Source organism: Sciurus carolinensis, chromosome 4 (genome assembly GCF_902686445.1).
Source record: "Sciurus carolinensis chromosome 4, mSciCar1.2, whole genome shotgun sequence".
NCBI lineage: Eukaryota > Metazoa > Chordata > Mammalia > Rodentia > Sciuridae > Sciurus > Sciurus carolinensis.
In genome coordinates, this window is record NC_062216.1 from 54,510,219 (window position 1) to 54,525,403 (window position 15,185).

The following is a 15,185-nucleotide window of genomic DNA, read 5'->3' on the forward strand; positions in this document are numbered from 1 at the left end:
AGTTGTAAGTAGAGACACAATCCTTTTTTTTTTTTTTTTTAAGTGTGGTGCTGCTAAGGACTGAACCGGGGCCTCATGGAGACTAGGTGATCACTCTACCACTGAGCCACACCCCAACACCCATTCCAAGTTTTCTGAGGAATCTCCCTACTGCTTTTCAGAGTGGCTGCACCAATTTGCAACTCTACCAGCAATGTATGAATGTGTCTTTTTTCCCACATTCACGCCAACATTTATTATTGCTTGTGTTCTTGATAATACCCATTCTAATTGGAGTTAGGGTGGTTTTAATTTGCCTTTCTCTAATTACTAGAGATGATGAGTACTTTTTCATATATTTGTTGATTACCTATATATTTTCTTCTGTGAAGTGTCTGCCCAGTTCCTTAGCCCATTTATTGATTGGGTTCTTTGTATTTTTGGTATAAAGTTTTTTAAGTTCTTTATAAATTTTGGAGATTAGTGCTCTGTCTGAAGTGTGTGGAAAAGATTTTCTCCCACTCTATAGACTCTCTTTTCACATTATTGATTGTTTCCTTTGCTGAGAAAAAGATTTTAACTTGAATCTATCCCATTTATTGATTCTTACTTTTATTTCTTGAGCTCTGAGGGTCTTGTTAAGAAAGTCTGTTCCTACGCCAACGTGATGGAGATTCAGGCCTACTTTTTCTTCTATTTGGTGAAGGGTCTCAGGCCTAATTCCTAGATCCTTGATCCATTTTGAGTTGAGTTTTGTGCAGGGTGAGAGATAGGGGTTTACTTTCATTTTACAGTATATGAATTTCCAATTTCGCCAGCACCATTTGTTGAACAGGCTATCTTTTCTCCATTGTATGTTTTTGGCAACTTTGTCTAGTATGAGATAACTGTACTTATGTGGGTTTGTCTCTGTGTCTTCTATCCTGTACCATTGGTCTACCTGTCTATTTTGGTGCCAATACCATGCCGTTTTTGTTACTATTGCTCCATAGTAGAGTTTAAGGTCTGTTATTGTGATTCTTCCTGCATCACTCTTCCTGCCAGAATTGCTTTGGCTATTCTGGGTTTTTTGTTCTTCCAGAGGAATTTCATGATTGCTTTCTCTATTTCTATGAGGAATGTAATTGGAATTTTAATTGGTCATTTTGACAATATTAATTCTGCCTATCCAAGAACATGGGAGATCTTTCCATCTTCTAAGATCTTCTTCAATTTCCTTCTTTAATGTTCTGTAGTTTTCATTGTAGAGATCTTTCACTTCTTTGGTTAGATTGATTCCCAAGTATTTTATTTTTTTGGAGGTTATTATGAATGGAGTTGTTTTCCTCATTTCCCTTTCAGATGATTCATCACTTGTGAATAAAAATACATTAGATTTATGTGTGTTGATTTTATATCCTGCTATTTTGCTGAATTCATTTATTGGGTCTAGAAGTTTTCTGGTGGAGTTTTTTGGATCCTCTAAATATAGAATCATGTCATTGGCAAATAGTGACAGCTTGAGTTCTTTTATTCGTATTCCTTTAATTTCTTTGGTCTGTCTAGTTGCTCTGGCTAGTATTTCAAGCATGATGTTGAATAGAAGTGGTGAAAGAGGGCATCCCTGTCTTTTTCTAGTTTTTAAAGGGAAAGTTTTCAGTCTTTCTCCATTAAGAATGATGTTGGCCATGGACTCAGCATAAATAGCCTTTACAATGTTGAGGTATTATTTCTGTTCTTTCTTAGACATGGAATCACTGTTCCCTTTTGCACATGGGCACCCCATTTCTGAATCTCATAACTGAACAACTATTTCTCCATGTGTGGACCATTGCTCCCTTCCTGGTTGTCTCTATCCCAAGGAGCTGCTTTTATTCGTTTTTATTTTCTTATTATTTATTTTTTTGCAGCACTGGGAATTGAGCCCAGAGGACTCTACCACTGAGCTATTTCCCCAACCCTTTTTTATTTTGAGACAAGTTCTTGCTAAGTTGCTAAGGCTAGCCTCAAACTGGCGATCCTCCTGTCTCAGTCTCCCAAGTTGCTGGAATTATAGACATGTGCCACTGTGTAGCCAAGAAGCTGCTGTTGAATCATGCTTTCCCTGATGCCAGGAGTGTGAGGGAGTTAAGCAAGTCTTAGTGATAGAAAATAGAAAGCATCTGTAGTATAAATTAATTGTACATGCTGCAATCCCCCCTCCACACACAAGTTATCTTAAAGTGCCCTAGTCACTAACAAAAGGGCTTCTTTTCTGCCATAAAGAATTGGAAGAGTCTCACTTAGAAGGTAGACAAAAGGGTATGTTGCCTGCCTGTTTGTACTTCCTGGTTTGCAGTGAATGGCTAACCCAACCAAGGGCATGAAGGGCCTCTCCTACCATTTCGCATTGAAGGCATTTCCTGGGTGCCTTCTGTACAGCCTGGCTAGCTGGCACTGGCTGCCAATTGGTCAGTAAGAAGCCCCACTTCTGGGAAGGGTCAGCCTCTGCCACTGTCAGGTTGCACTCCCTACCCCCATCTGACCTCTTAGGAATCAGAACTGTGGAAAAATCCTCCTGGATGAATGGGGATTATGGAGCTCTGTGCTTTACAAAGTGTAGTGAGAAAGTACTGAGGTTCCTCCTTAGCTCACTGGTGGATTCCCTAGAGAAGGATAATGCAATTGAGGAAGGATTAAAAGGGGCCTTCTGAAGAGAAAGAAAGCAGAATGTCTGTTCATGAGGGGGCAAAAGCCAGGGCCAGGAACATTGAGAACACTCCATAAATCTTTAGCTTTACATCATTCATTTATTTATTTAGCTGCTGGGGCCTGAACCCAGGGGCTCACACATGTGCTCCATCACTGAGTTACACCCCCAGTCCTACATCATTCATTTAAAACCTAGCTGTGAGGCATAAAGAAAAGAGAAATATAACGGGAGGGAGGGGGAAAGAGAAAGAGAGAGAGTGTCAAGGAGCTTATGGAGAAAGAGGAATTGAGAGTCATCAATCTGTTTCATTCTCCTTGATCACTTATCATTCTTCTCTGTCTCCATCTCTGTTTCTTCAACATTTGTCTTTCCAAAACCTGGGTGCAGGGTGAGACACGGAGTGGGGATAGGAAGGAGGAAGACCACTGAGGATGATGAGTGAGAATAAGGGAAGTAAAGGAAGCAGGAACCCCCTTGCCCCTTTAGTCTTTTAGAGTGGCTCAGTAGGGTGGCAAGCCTTGTACCTGCCACCAAATGTCTGAATGATAAATCAGAGCACAGCACAGGCCTTCTTGCCTATCGCGGACTCCTAGGAAACAGCATAGTAACTCTATAAGGGTTATCTGCAGTTAAAGAACCTCTACTCTGTGTCAGGTGCCATGCTCAGTTATTTAGATGGAGTGATTCTGTCCAACCTCACCACCCTATACAGTTACTCCTCAACCTGCCATAGGGTTATATCCTGATAAACCTGTCATAAATTGAAAATATTATAAACCGAAAATGCAACAAACACATTCAACCTATCAAGCATTCTAGCTTAATGACACAAAACACTAGAGCATCATTGATTTCCCCTCATGACCTCAGGGCTGACAGAGCTGTGGCTGCCCAGCATCATAAAGCAGTATCTTATCACATATCACTAGGCTGAGAAAAGATCAAAATTCAAAATTTGAAGTATTGTTTCTACTGAATGCAATGGCTTTTACTCCATCGTAAAGTTGGAAAATTGTTAAGTCCAACCATTATAGGTTTAGGATCATCTTACATTCCTTTTATAGTTGAGGAAATTGTGACCCAGAACGGCTACTCAACTTGCCAACATGATAAATGCTTACCTGACCCCCAGGAGAATATTGGAAAGTTGGTGAAGCAAAATGCTAAGGAGGTCTCTGGTTATTCTGTGTTTTTGATTAAGACCAGAGAAAGTCTCATTTAGATCTTCCAGTGAGTTTAAGAGTTTAAATAAAAGGTCTCCTGAAGCAGAAACAGGAAAAGGAAGGCCGGCAGGAGCATACCTACTCACTGGTCCCAAGACAAAGCACCTTCAACCAGGACTAGGGGCAACATAATCTACCACCTGGACAAAAATTGTATGTGTATTTATTGCCCCGGTGTGTTCCCCAACAATTCTCTTAACTGTCATCAATACTTGTTTTTGCTGCCACCAACACACTATAATCTGATCTGGAAGAAAAACCAGGAGTGGAGTATCTGTAGAAACAAACATCATCAAATGTCCTGGCTCCCTTCCCGGGGCTTCAATAAAAATACAGGAAGGAAGAAACCACAGAGCGGAGCCGCATCAGCAAGTCTTCTCTGAGTCTCCATTAAGTCATTAAGACAGAACTTTGCAGCTCTGGTGCAGATTGCCAGGCTGCTGCTGCAGAAGGGACCCTCCTGGTAGAAGGACAGGCTCAGTGACAAATAGGGAGACAGTGATGTGTTGAGAATCTGTCTTTCTGGATTGTTCTTTTTCTTCACCGCCCTGCCTCCACAGTTAGCATTTTGCCCTACTACACTTCAAATCTGATTTGGGCAACTAGGTGGGCAGAGGGCTACTTTGGGGACTTTCCTTTTTTGCAGTGCTAGGAATGGAACCCAGGGCCTAGTGCATGATAGGCATAGGTTTTACCACTGAGCTACACTCTCAGTCCCCTAGGATCCTTTACAGAGGCAAGGGAATGCTAGTACCAAACAGAAAGTGTCTAACCAGGCTGAACTGGCAGTGAAGTAGGAGACAAAATCATTTCTTTAATCAGAACATTATCCCTTTCTCCTTCACTCAAAATTCAGAAAGACAGAAGGACATGGAATTATAAGCAGGCAGAGGACATGGAGAGAGATAAAAATGAAAAATAAACTGGAAACATACCTACCAGAAAGCACATTTGATTTGAAAGATTTTTTCCATTTCAATTCTCTGTGGACCTATTCATAACAGAGATATGGTTTCTTAAAATATGGTTTCTGCTCTGGTTGGTTGAGTCTCCTTAAAAATGCCTTCCATATTTCCACTAGTCCCTGCTTCACATGAATTCATAATTCCTAAACAACACCTCCAATGAGACCAGTTGACCTTGAGCAGCAGGGGTGATTCTGAAAGCTAGTGACACCCCTAAGTGAGATTTGGATTCACAGGTGTCAGATTTCAGCTTCTTTTCCTACTACCCCACACCTTTTCTACACACACACACACACACACACACACACACACACACCACACAAGATCCGACAAGGCAAGAAAAATGGCGCTGGTGTGGATTCGAACCGTTTCGTATCACGTCCTGTTTAAAACACGTGCTTAAACTGTTAACAATCCTGTTTGGTGTGGTTGAAACTTTTTTTTTTTAATAATTGAATTTTTAAAGAAAGAAGTTTTAAACTCCCTCTGTACACACTGTTAATCAAGAACAGCCTCTTTTCCAACCATGGAATGACTGGCAACAAAGGCTCTGGAGTCAGCCTGTCTGGATCTGTAGACTCACTTCCGTACCTCACTACTTGTGAGACTAGTTAGCCTTCTCAAGCCTCAGTTTTCTTACCCGTGAAATGGGGGCTGACAATTGTATCTATCTCAGTGTTGGGGGTTTAAATAAAATAACTTCTGTAAAGACATTCAGCACCGTGCTGGCTTAAAGCAAACATCCATTAAATATTAGCCATTGTGGCCTCAAGACAAAACACACACACACACACACACACACACACACACACACACCAAAAAACCACCTTAAGCAGAGAGATCAAATCTAGTACTGTTATTTATATTTTCTACACACTTCTTAAGAAAATAAGCTCACATGCTTGGAAACCTATCAGAACCAAACAAGTAGATTTAGGAACATGGCAGTGAGTTGTTGGTCTCTATCTAGTCTTAGCAAGAAACTTACTGGAAGACCTGAGAGGACTTAACAGCCCCTTGATGTTGCTTTTCTAGATAGGCCTGAGAAATCCTCTCAGCTGACTTGGCAAAGAAATCTCTACAGACTTCCTTCAGCTGTAGATTGAAACCATACACAGTGGCTAGGGACGTAGCTCAGTGGGAGAGTACTTGTCTAGCATGTGCAAGTTCGGCCTGAAAGGCACTGCGGAAGAGGGCCTGGTCTCTTTTGGTTTGGGCAGGCCTCATAAAGGTAGCTTGCAAGGTCTCTGAACTACCTGGTGTGGAGGAAACCAGGTTCTAATAAAGACCAACCAGTCAGAAGCATCCCCATCCCTTCCTGAACTTCACCAAGGCAACCTTTAGTCATTGAAGATTTCAGAAGATCAGCTTTCCTGTCATCTCTCTTCAGATTAGGGGCTATTTATTAGGGTGACCAGGACAGTGGTCACCATGGGTGAGGGATTAGGAATATCTTGGAAAGGTTTAAGAGTAGCCACATAAATGTTATCCAAACGGACTTGCATTTGGCAGGGCATCTCTTTATGATCTCTCTTTTTGCCTAAAGATAAAATCATATCACACAGGGTAGGTTTGCTTTAATGAAAAATGCAGTCATTACTCTTACCATTATTTTGCTCATTTGAAAGTAGTACCAGGATGCCTTTGAGCAAGTTGGAAGAAGTCAATTCCTCTGAGTAGGTGGAGATCACATTATGCAGAATTTCAGCCCAAGACGCAACCTGTTCAACCACACAGCCACTGCAGTGCCTGTAAACACACTCCTTTCAAAAAATTCAAAGGTATGTAAAAAAGCAAGTGTAAGCCTCTTAGAATCACACTCTCAAAGGAAACTACTATTTATAGTTTGGTTAACAGCTCTTTCTTTTGTTTTGTTTTAACAGAATAGAAAAATTCAATTAGATGGAGAAATATAGGAACAAGGTGAAAATTTAAGTAGCGTGCATAATCTAAAATCACCTTCTGACCACTGATCCCTAGTTATCCATTTCACCAGTTGTGTGGGTTTCTTTCCAGGTGTTCTATTCGTACATAAGCATATTCAGCCTGCCTTCTGTTCCAAGGGTACAGCATTCAGCACCTGTGGATTTGACCAACTGAGAATTGAAAAAAAATATACATTTTTAATTGCATCTTCAGGTACAGTGGTACACTCCTGTAATCTCCGTGACTTGGGAGACAGAGGCAGGAGGATTACAAATTCAAAGCTAGCCTTCACAGTTTGGCAGGACCCTGTATCAGAATAAAAAATAAAGCCGGGTGTGGTGACACATGCACGTAATCCCAACAGCTCAGGAAGCTGAGGCAGGTTCAAAGTCAGCCTATTTGGTGAGGCTGCAAGCAACCTAGTGAGACCATGTCAGAAAATAAAAAATAAAAAGGGTTGGAGATGTACCTCAGTGGTAGAGCTCCCCTGGGTTCAATCCCCAGTGCTGGGAAAAAAAAATTGCATGTGTACTGAACACATACAAACTTTTATCTTGTCATTATTCCCTAAACAATGCAACAACTATTTCCATAGTATTGACATTATATGAAGTACTATCAGTAATCTAGAGATGATAAAGTATATGGAAGATGTGTATAGGTCATAGACAGATGCTATGCCATTTTATGTAAGGGATTTAAGCATCCTCAGATTTTTGGTGTCCATGAGGAGGTCCTAGAACCAATCTGCCTTGGATCAAGGATGATTGTATTATGTCTATACAATAATAATTGTCACAGCATTGTTTGTAAGTTAAAAGCACTGAAAACAATGTGCATGCCAATCATTAGAACACTCTACAGGGGATTTGGTGAAATAAATCATGTACATCCATAATTACAAAACTGGGCATCCATTAAAAGGAATAAGAAAGATCATTATGTACTTATAAAGAAACAGGGGAACAAGAAACTTTGTACTGTGCATATAAAAGACCACTTAATTCTGTAAAAAAATAGGGGCACTCACACACAGACACTTTATACAGTAAATACAGTCTTTGTATACGTATGCAAAAGCTTTTAATAAGCTGGGCATGGGGGTATATGCCTGTAATACTAATGACTAGAGAGGCTGAGGCAGGAGGATCACAAGTTCAAGGCCAGCCTCAGCAACTTAGCAAGACCCTAACAACTTAGTAAGTCCCTATATCAAAAGAAAAGAGAAAGAGTAAAAGGTTGAGGCTGTAGCTCCATGGTAAAGTGTCCCCGGTTTTAATCCCCAGTACCCTCCACAAAACAAAACAATAACATCAAGAAAAAAATGTTTAATAAATTCATAGAAAAGAATCATTGGGTCAAAGAACATATAAAGTATTTACCTATTAAATGATGATACATATTATCAAATGGCTCCCAAATAGGTTATTTGATCAAGACTTCCACCAACAATGGTTTTGAGTGCTCATTTTCCCATCAACACCATTATTTTCCAGTCTTTCAAAAACATATATATCTTTTTTAACCCAAATAGGAGAACATGATTTTTAGGTTTGCTTCCTCTCTTACCCTACCAATCCCAATATCACCAAAAGTTCTTTACAACCCAGGAGAAGTCATCTGCAACTTTGTTAGCATATCCTTGGTTGGAATCCACTTCAAAGTTGAAACCTCAAGGATCCAAGTCTAACTCTGAAACTTTGATCTTTGTTCCTAGGGCAGGCAGAAGTCAAGAAACTGAGTCCTCCACTTCTGGGTGGGGGAATCTTCAGAAATGCAAATTATTCACTGCTGACTCCAGTCCCCAGCCTCTGGTTGAGTGGTTTTAAGTGGGAGAGAGTTTGTAAGTTCGGGTCAGAAAGACAGGAGAGTTTGGGGAGCCCAGAAGAAAAGCAGAGGACTAAAGTTCAACTTTTTTTTTTTTTTTTTTTTTTTTTTTTCAGTTAACGATGTGAAGGAAGTCAGAAACCCAGGTCAGGAATCATGATTGTGAGGATTTGCTGAGGTCTCATAAGCCTCCTTAGCTTTCTTCATACATGTTCTTGTTTTCCTCTTGTTTTGCATGAAATCTATAACAATTTATCTTGGGGTGTGGCAAAGAAGGGAGAGAAAAAATATTCTTTCCTGCAGTTGGAGTTGGAGAACACAGAATCTGGAGCAGGGTGGAGGTGGTGAATGGATAGTAAAGTCACACAGATGCCTTGAAAAGAGACTCCAAAAGAGATGTCTTGGGTCAAAAGAAAGTCCTTGGGCTAATAAAATAATAATGGCTACCATTTATTGAGCACTTACAATGTGCTAGGTACTGTGTCAAGTGTATTATTTTTTTTAAATGACTGCAATTTTATTGAGCACCTATAAAATACTAGGCACGTGCCAAGTATATATCTCATTTAATCATTTCAACCGTCTTATGAAGAATCATTACCATTGTTATCTTCACTTCAATCTTAAGGAAATTGAGCCAAATTAAAACACCCAAGATCACACAGCCAGAAAGAAGTGGCAGAATCAGAATCTGCATTCAAAACTATTTGACCTCAGGACCATGTTCATCTCTTCAAAGCAACATAATTCAAAGTCCTTAATGCCCACCTAACCACCACCCACCCCAGATATATTTCTCAGGCTTGCTTTCCTCAATTATCCTAGAGGAGTCTATGGATTTTCACTTGTTGTTTATCAACTTTTAAGACTCAGGCATCACTTCTCCTGAGTCATCTCCTTTCCTATTCTCTCCTCCCCAAACACCCTGTATATGCCTCTGGGTGACACACCCTAACAAGACTGTGAGCTCCTGAAGGCTGTGCCTTCCTCTCTTTCTACTTTAGATCCATTGTGCCCAGCACAGTGCCTGACACACAAGAGGTACCTCTCCCCAGCCCCAATGCTCAGTGAATAAATGTGGCACAAGGGCCAGAAGGGCCAAGCTGCCACTATTGCGAGCTCCCCTTCCCACTCCCAGTTGGTAGGAGAGTGAATGTTATTTACAAAAACACCAAGCCAAACAAGACCCTCCCTTCCCTGACAGGCTGAAGCTGGCTGAGAACAGCCGGGGGTCACCAAATGGCGGCCAGATGGTAACTGGCTGCTGCTCCCTAACTCCAGGGGCCTGGGGCAAAAGGCTGGGCCGCCCACCTGCTCCCAGGAACCTGTGAACATTCACTTTGTAGGGAAAAACCCAGACAGTTCTCTCCTCTTGAATCCCCCCTAGCAATAAACTCTCAGAATGGAGATTCTGCTGATTACTAGTTCCCACTGGTCCTGGGGATTCCTGCAGGTTGGACCAGGCAGAGTTCGATCTCACCCAGTATGGATGTAGTTTTTCTGCCCTCAATGCTCTCCTAACAAAGAGGCATCAACTCCACAGTCCTGACCCTGGGAAGCGGGGAGTTCATCCCTGGTACTCAAGGCTGAGTTCTAAAATAAGCTCAGAGGGAGCAGGACAGCGCTGGAGATGGTGTGTGGGGAGAGAGAAAGGGGGACTCCTTCCTCCCTGGAAGAACTCTGAGGACACAAGTAGCTGGAAGAAGAGGGAGAGATTTTCTGCAATGTTCTTCAACAAAGGGAGCTGACAGGGCTTTGGGGAGAGCTCTGTTTCTCTTCCTCTCATTCAGCACCCCTTCCCTCCTCCCACAGATCCAAGGGGCAACAGGCCCCCAACTGGTTATCAGGTCCTGGAGCATTAGGGCCTTTGTCTCTCCCTCAGACAACTCACTGGCAGGGCAAGGGGCCTACAAATCCTCCCTGACCCTCCCAGCTCTTTGTTATCTCAGAGGGAAGATTACATTTCTGTGTGTGGAGGCAAGGTGCCAGGAGTCCTCAGAGCGGGACAGAGGCAGGCAGAGCTGCTGTCTGATCCCTGTTGCCTGGAGCAGCTCAGGGCTGCTCTGCGGACGCTCTCCCTCCACCAAATCTGGGCCTTTCTCAAAGTGGAGGGTCTTCGTTTCTGGAAGAGCAAGGAGGCAGTGAGGAGTGGTACTGAAGGGGAGTTGGGTTGCAAGGATAAAAGCAGTCATCTCTCAAGTAAATAACTGACTGGGTCTGTGGATGGCCCATGAGTCTTTCTCTCCATTTCACCCTCTTGAGCTGTATCCCCGAGAACAAGTGAAGTGAGAGCTAGCAAGTTGGGCACCCATTTTCATTCTGGTTTCTTGATAAATTTAGAAAGAAATTTGTTCAACAGTGAATCTCTACCCTTCAACACCAAATAGATAAGACATTTAAATTTTTCTCTTTCTGTTTAAATCGAGGATACATTCCTCAGTTCCTCTTTAGCATTCAAGATACTCCTTAAGTGGTTCCAAATCCAAAACAAAAGGGCTGGATTCCCACTCTTGCTCGCCCCTACCCCTGGTGCTGGGGAATAAACCTAGACTTCACAAATGCTAGGCAAGTGTTCTATCACTGAGCCACATCTGCAGCCCAGGGATTCTAAAACACTCCTTTTAGAAGATCACGGGAAGGAAGGTCAATACACTCTCATTTAGGACTAAAATAGGGTAGTACTTGAGTATTAACATGGCAGTCTGGATTTTTTTCCCCTGGCTTGAATTCCTAATCATATTCCTCAAATTTTATCTCCTTTCCTGGTTACCCAGACTTATTACACTTGCTGAGTTCAAAAACAACAAATGTGTATAAGGGAAACATCCTGAGTAGGTCAGATGTATCAATGGGATGCATCAGTGCAATCCTTGAGCTAGGTCAGATGCATCAATGGGATCCTCGCCCAAGAACAGCTCTGAAGCTGGAGAAAGGCAGTGTGAAAAGAAGCTAGAATGTGCAAAGAGTGAAAAGACAACTACCAAAGCCATGTTAAGTATAAAATCAGTGAGTAAGATCAGGGACATAGCTCAGTGGAAAGCACTTGCCTAGTATGCACAAGGCCCTGGGTTCCATCTCCAGTACTACAAATACACACACACACACACACACACACACACACACACACACAAAACCACAAACATAAAATCAGTGAATATACCAGAAAGTCAGTAGGGTTTCCATGGACTGACTGGGCTGAAATTGACAGGGAAGATGAGAGTTTGGCAGCTTCTGTGGGAAGATAAACTGAACCTGACTGATGAGGAGTCAAAGGGCTAACCAATAGAGGGATTTTCTTGTAGAGAGCATAGCCCTATAAACAATGGCCAAATTTCATTTATTCCATAAATGAGTCCTTGGTTTTTATCTATTCATTTGTTCAACTAGTACTTATTGAATATTCATTCTTTGGCCAGCCAGTAAACCTCTTGTGTGCATGGTGTGTGCTAGGGATTGAATCAAGGTCTTGCTACTTGCTGAGCACATTTTATTACTGAGTTGCACCTCCTGCTCTCCCACCCCAACCCCAGTGCTGGGATTTAACTCCAGGACCTTGTACAACAAATAAATCTTGAGGGCTTAGGATGTGATGATACTATGTGGCTCACTGTTCTTTCACCTGCTGATCAAACAAAGAAATATCGAGAGATTCTTTTCTTAAATTTGGAATGAGATGCACAATCTCATTCAGTATTCATGCTTCTATGACTTTCCAGTTAGGGTGGGGTGAGGTTGAGGGAACAGGCCCTACAATTAACTTTATTTATGCACCACTTTTGGTGCTCTGACATGTATTATTCTATACGACTCTCATGACAATCTTGTGAGGGTCTTGTCAGATGCATGACTTGTCCAAAATCAAAAGGTTAATGAGTGGTGGGTAAGAATGAAAGTATCCTTCCCAGCCTACTAGTTGTCTCCAACCTGGTCTCAAATCATAGTCACCATGGAGTCTTGGGGGAAAAAATACAGATTCTTGTTTTTTTTCCCTAGGACAGTTTGATTCTTCTTGTCTGAGCAGGTCCAAGACTTTGTAGTTTTCAAAAGTTCCCCAGGGAACTCATACCCATTTGAATTACAGATCCACAACACACTCTGTGTAAGGATCGAGGTGAAAGGGCACTTGAACCACTTTTCCTGGGGTTCCATGGATCACTGAGGGTACTTCGAGTGGGCTGATTAATTTCCAAACCAACAAAACACCCCACCCCTCCCAAACACTCTTTGCTTTCTGAACATTCACCGCAGGCTGGAGACTTTTAGAGACCAAGAATGGTGCTATAGAATTTGCAAGGCCCAACTCCTTGAGAAACCCGAATTATGTGACTGGAGAAAGATGAGATCCAAAGAAAGGGTCTGGGGAGTTGGGGTCGACCTACTCATGAATAAAAACACCTTGTATTTATTGATTGTGAACTATGTCAGGCCTTCCTTTACTCCTCCACTCTGTATGCAAAGTACTATTATCCCCATTTTACAGGCAGGAAAGCTGAGATGTGGAGCGAGATCTTTTCCCCAAGGCGCACAGAATCCAAAGCCCAGGCTGCCACGTACAACCTCAGGGCTACAGTGAATCCCCACCCTACCCTCCAATTTGCTAAACTGTCCACGACCTGAAATTCGCGGGCCTTTCTGGCATTGCCAGATGGAGGGGCAGGAGAGCCAAAGAGCCCCAGACTGTTGGGAAGAAAAGTAGAGCTCCTGGCCGCTCAGCCGCCTCCCGGCTTCTCGGGGGCCGCGGCTCGGGAACTACAAGGCCCAGCAGGCAGCTGCAGGGGGAGGAGGAGGAGGTGGGACTAGCGCCGGGGAGGGGAGTGAGAGAGCGAGCCCTCGCGCCTCGCCGGCGCACAGCGCTTGGAGCGCTCCTGCGGCCACTGGTGCGGCGGCCTCGGTAGCAGGCAGAGGCGGCTAGGAGGATCCCGAAAGCTGGTCCAGCCGCAGCGCGCTGAGGAACCCGGGCTGTGCCCTGAGCTGGGCGGCAACGTCGGACAGGACCGAGACTGTGCTTAGCGCATTGCGGTGACCTCGCCTTCCCTGGACGCGAGCGCGCGCCGCAGCTGGAAAAGCGGCGAAGACCGAGGACTTTTCTCCGGTTCGAGGGGCGCCCCGCAGGGCGCACCGTTCCAGTGCTGCAGTCGGACACGCCGCGGCGCCCGGGCCTCCGCAGGGCGATGGAGCCGGGTCTGCAAGAAGCGTGAGGCGCCGCCGCTGGGTTCTGGAGAGGGGAGGCACCAGGTCTGGAGACCCCGGGCGGCGGACGGGAGCCCTCCCCCCGCCCCGCCTCCGGGGCACCAGCTTCGGCTCCATTGTTCCCGCCCGGGCTGGAGGCGCCGAGCACCGAGCGCCACCGGGAGTCGAGCGCCGGCCGCGGGATTTTCGCGACCCCACAAGGACCCGAACAGAGCCCGGGGACGTGGGGCCAGAGTGGGGAAGGCGGACACACACCCGCCCGTACAAGCCACGGCGAGCTCTCCCGAGGCGGAACCGCAGCGCCAAGTGAGGTAAGAGCCGCGGCGCCCCCAGATCCGGGGCGGGCTTGGCGTCCCGAGCGGCCCCCGGCGCTGGAGCCTCCAGGCTGCGCGCTTCGCCCGCCGCAGCCTAGTCCGGGCCGGCGCCTCCCTCTCTTTACCCGCCCCCTCCACCTCCCAGCTCTGTCCCCAGCGCTCGGCGCCCCCCTTTGGTCTCCCCTCCCTTTCGCTCCGCGTCGCCTTCTGCACCCCCTCCCCGCGCTGGTCCCGCCGCTCCTCCTGCCGCCCAACTTTTCCGCCAACTCTTGCTCCGGAGCTGGCAAGGCGGCGGCGGCGGCGGCGGCGGCTTCGCGGTGAGTCCTAGGAGGGATTGGGCTGGGACGAAGACGGTGGAGGCCCTCTGTTTCCTCGGACTAGGAAGGAGGGCGGGAGTGGGCAGCGAGGTGGGGTGTGTGTGTGTGTGTTGCATTCTACTCCATCTCTTTTTGGTCTCCTCGTAAGGATTCCGCAGGTAGCTCTGGGCGCAACACTAAAAATCTGGTGTATTTCCAAATCTTTTCCATCTCCGGTAAAGTCTGGGGTCCGGGTTGGGGCGGGTAGGTGGAGGCATGAGGAGGAAAGGAAGTGGAGGGGAAGGTTAGCTTGTCTTGGAATAGGTTTTAAGGAGGTGTCGTCACCAAATGGCTGAATCTGCTTTAGCGGAGAGCGAGGAAAAAGATTGCCTTTTCCAAGAGGGGGTGATGTTCTACTTAAACGATTTCAGAACGAGTCCGAAGTTTGGAGAAGGGGAGGGTGACCAGCGAGTGAAGTTAAGCCCAGTATGGGGCGGGGGCGGGGGGGCATTCAGTTCCTATCTAGTTCTTGGAGGTGGGGGAAGGGATGAGGTTTTTGTCCGGTGCGGTTTCCTCGGCCGGTGCTTGTTGCTTCTCCCACCCAGACCCCACACTGCCCTCTGCTCCCCGCTCCCGTTATGTCTGGGGTGGGGATGAGAAGCTAGAACCCACATTTGCAGAATTTGTGACATTGTAGATTCGGTTCATATAAAACACACACCCTGTCTCACCCTGTCAGACAGCCAGTAACCTTTTTTGGGGGGTGGGGGAAACCTGCTTCTCTGTTCTGGACG

The 15,185-nt window shown here is 45.1% G+C and overlaps 1 protein-coding gene across 13 annotated transcripts in view; it reads left to right on the top strand.

The window, feature by feature from the left end:
* Positions 1-13,613: 13,613 nt before the first annotated feature.
* The window catches only part of Fgfr1 (fibroblast growth factor receptor 1), a 58,854-nt gene continuing 57,282 nt past the window's right edge, over positions 13,614-15,185 (top strand). For 10 of the 13 annotated variants that reach the window (XM_047551162.1, XM_047551160.1, XM_047551163.1 and 7 more), the window contains exon 1: positions 13,959-14,092. The gene's annotated coding sequence lies outside the window, so the exon portion shown is untranslated. Of the gene's footprint in view, positions 14,093-14,274; positions 14,413-15,185 lie in introns of those variants that run through there. The other 3 variants (XM_047551165.1, XM_047551166.1, XM_047551158.1) reach the window with 2 other exon arrangements.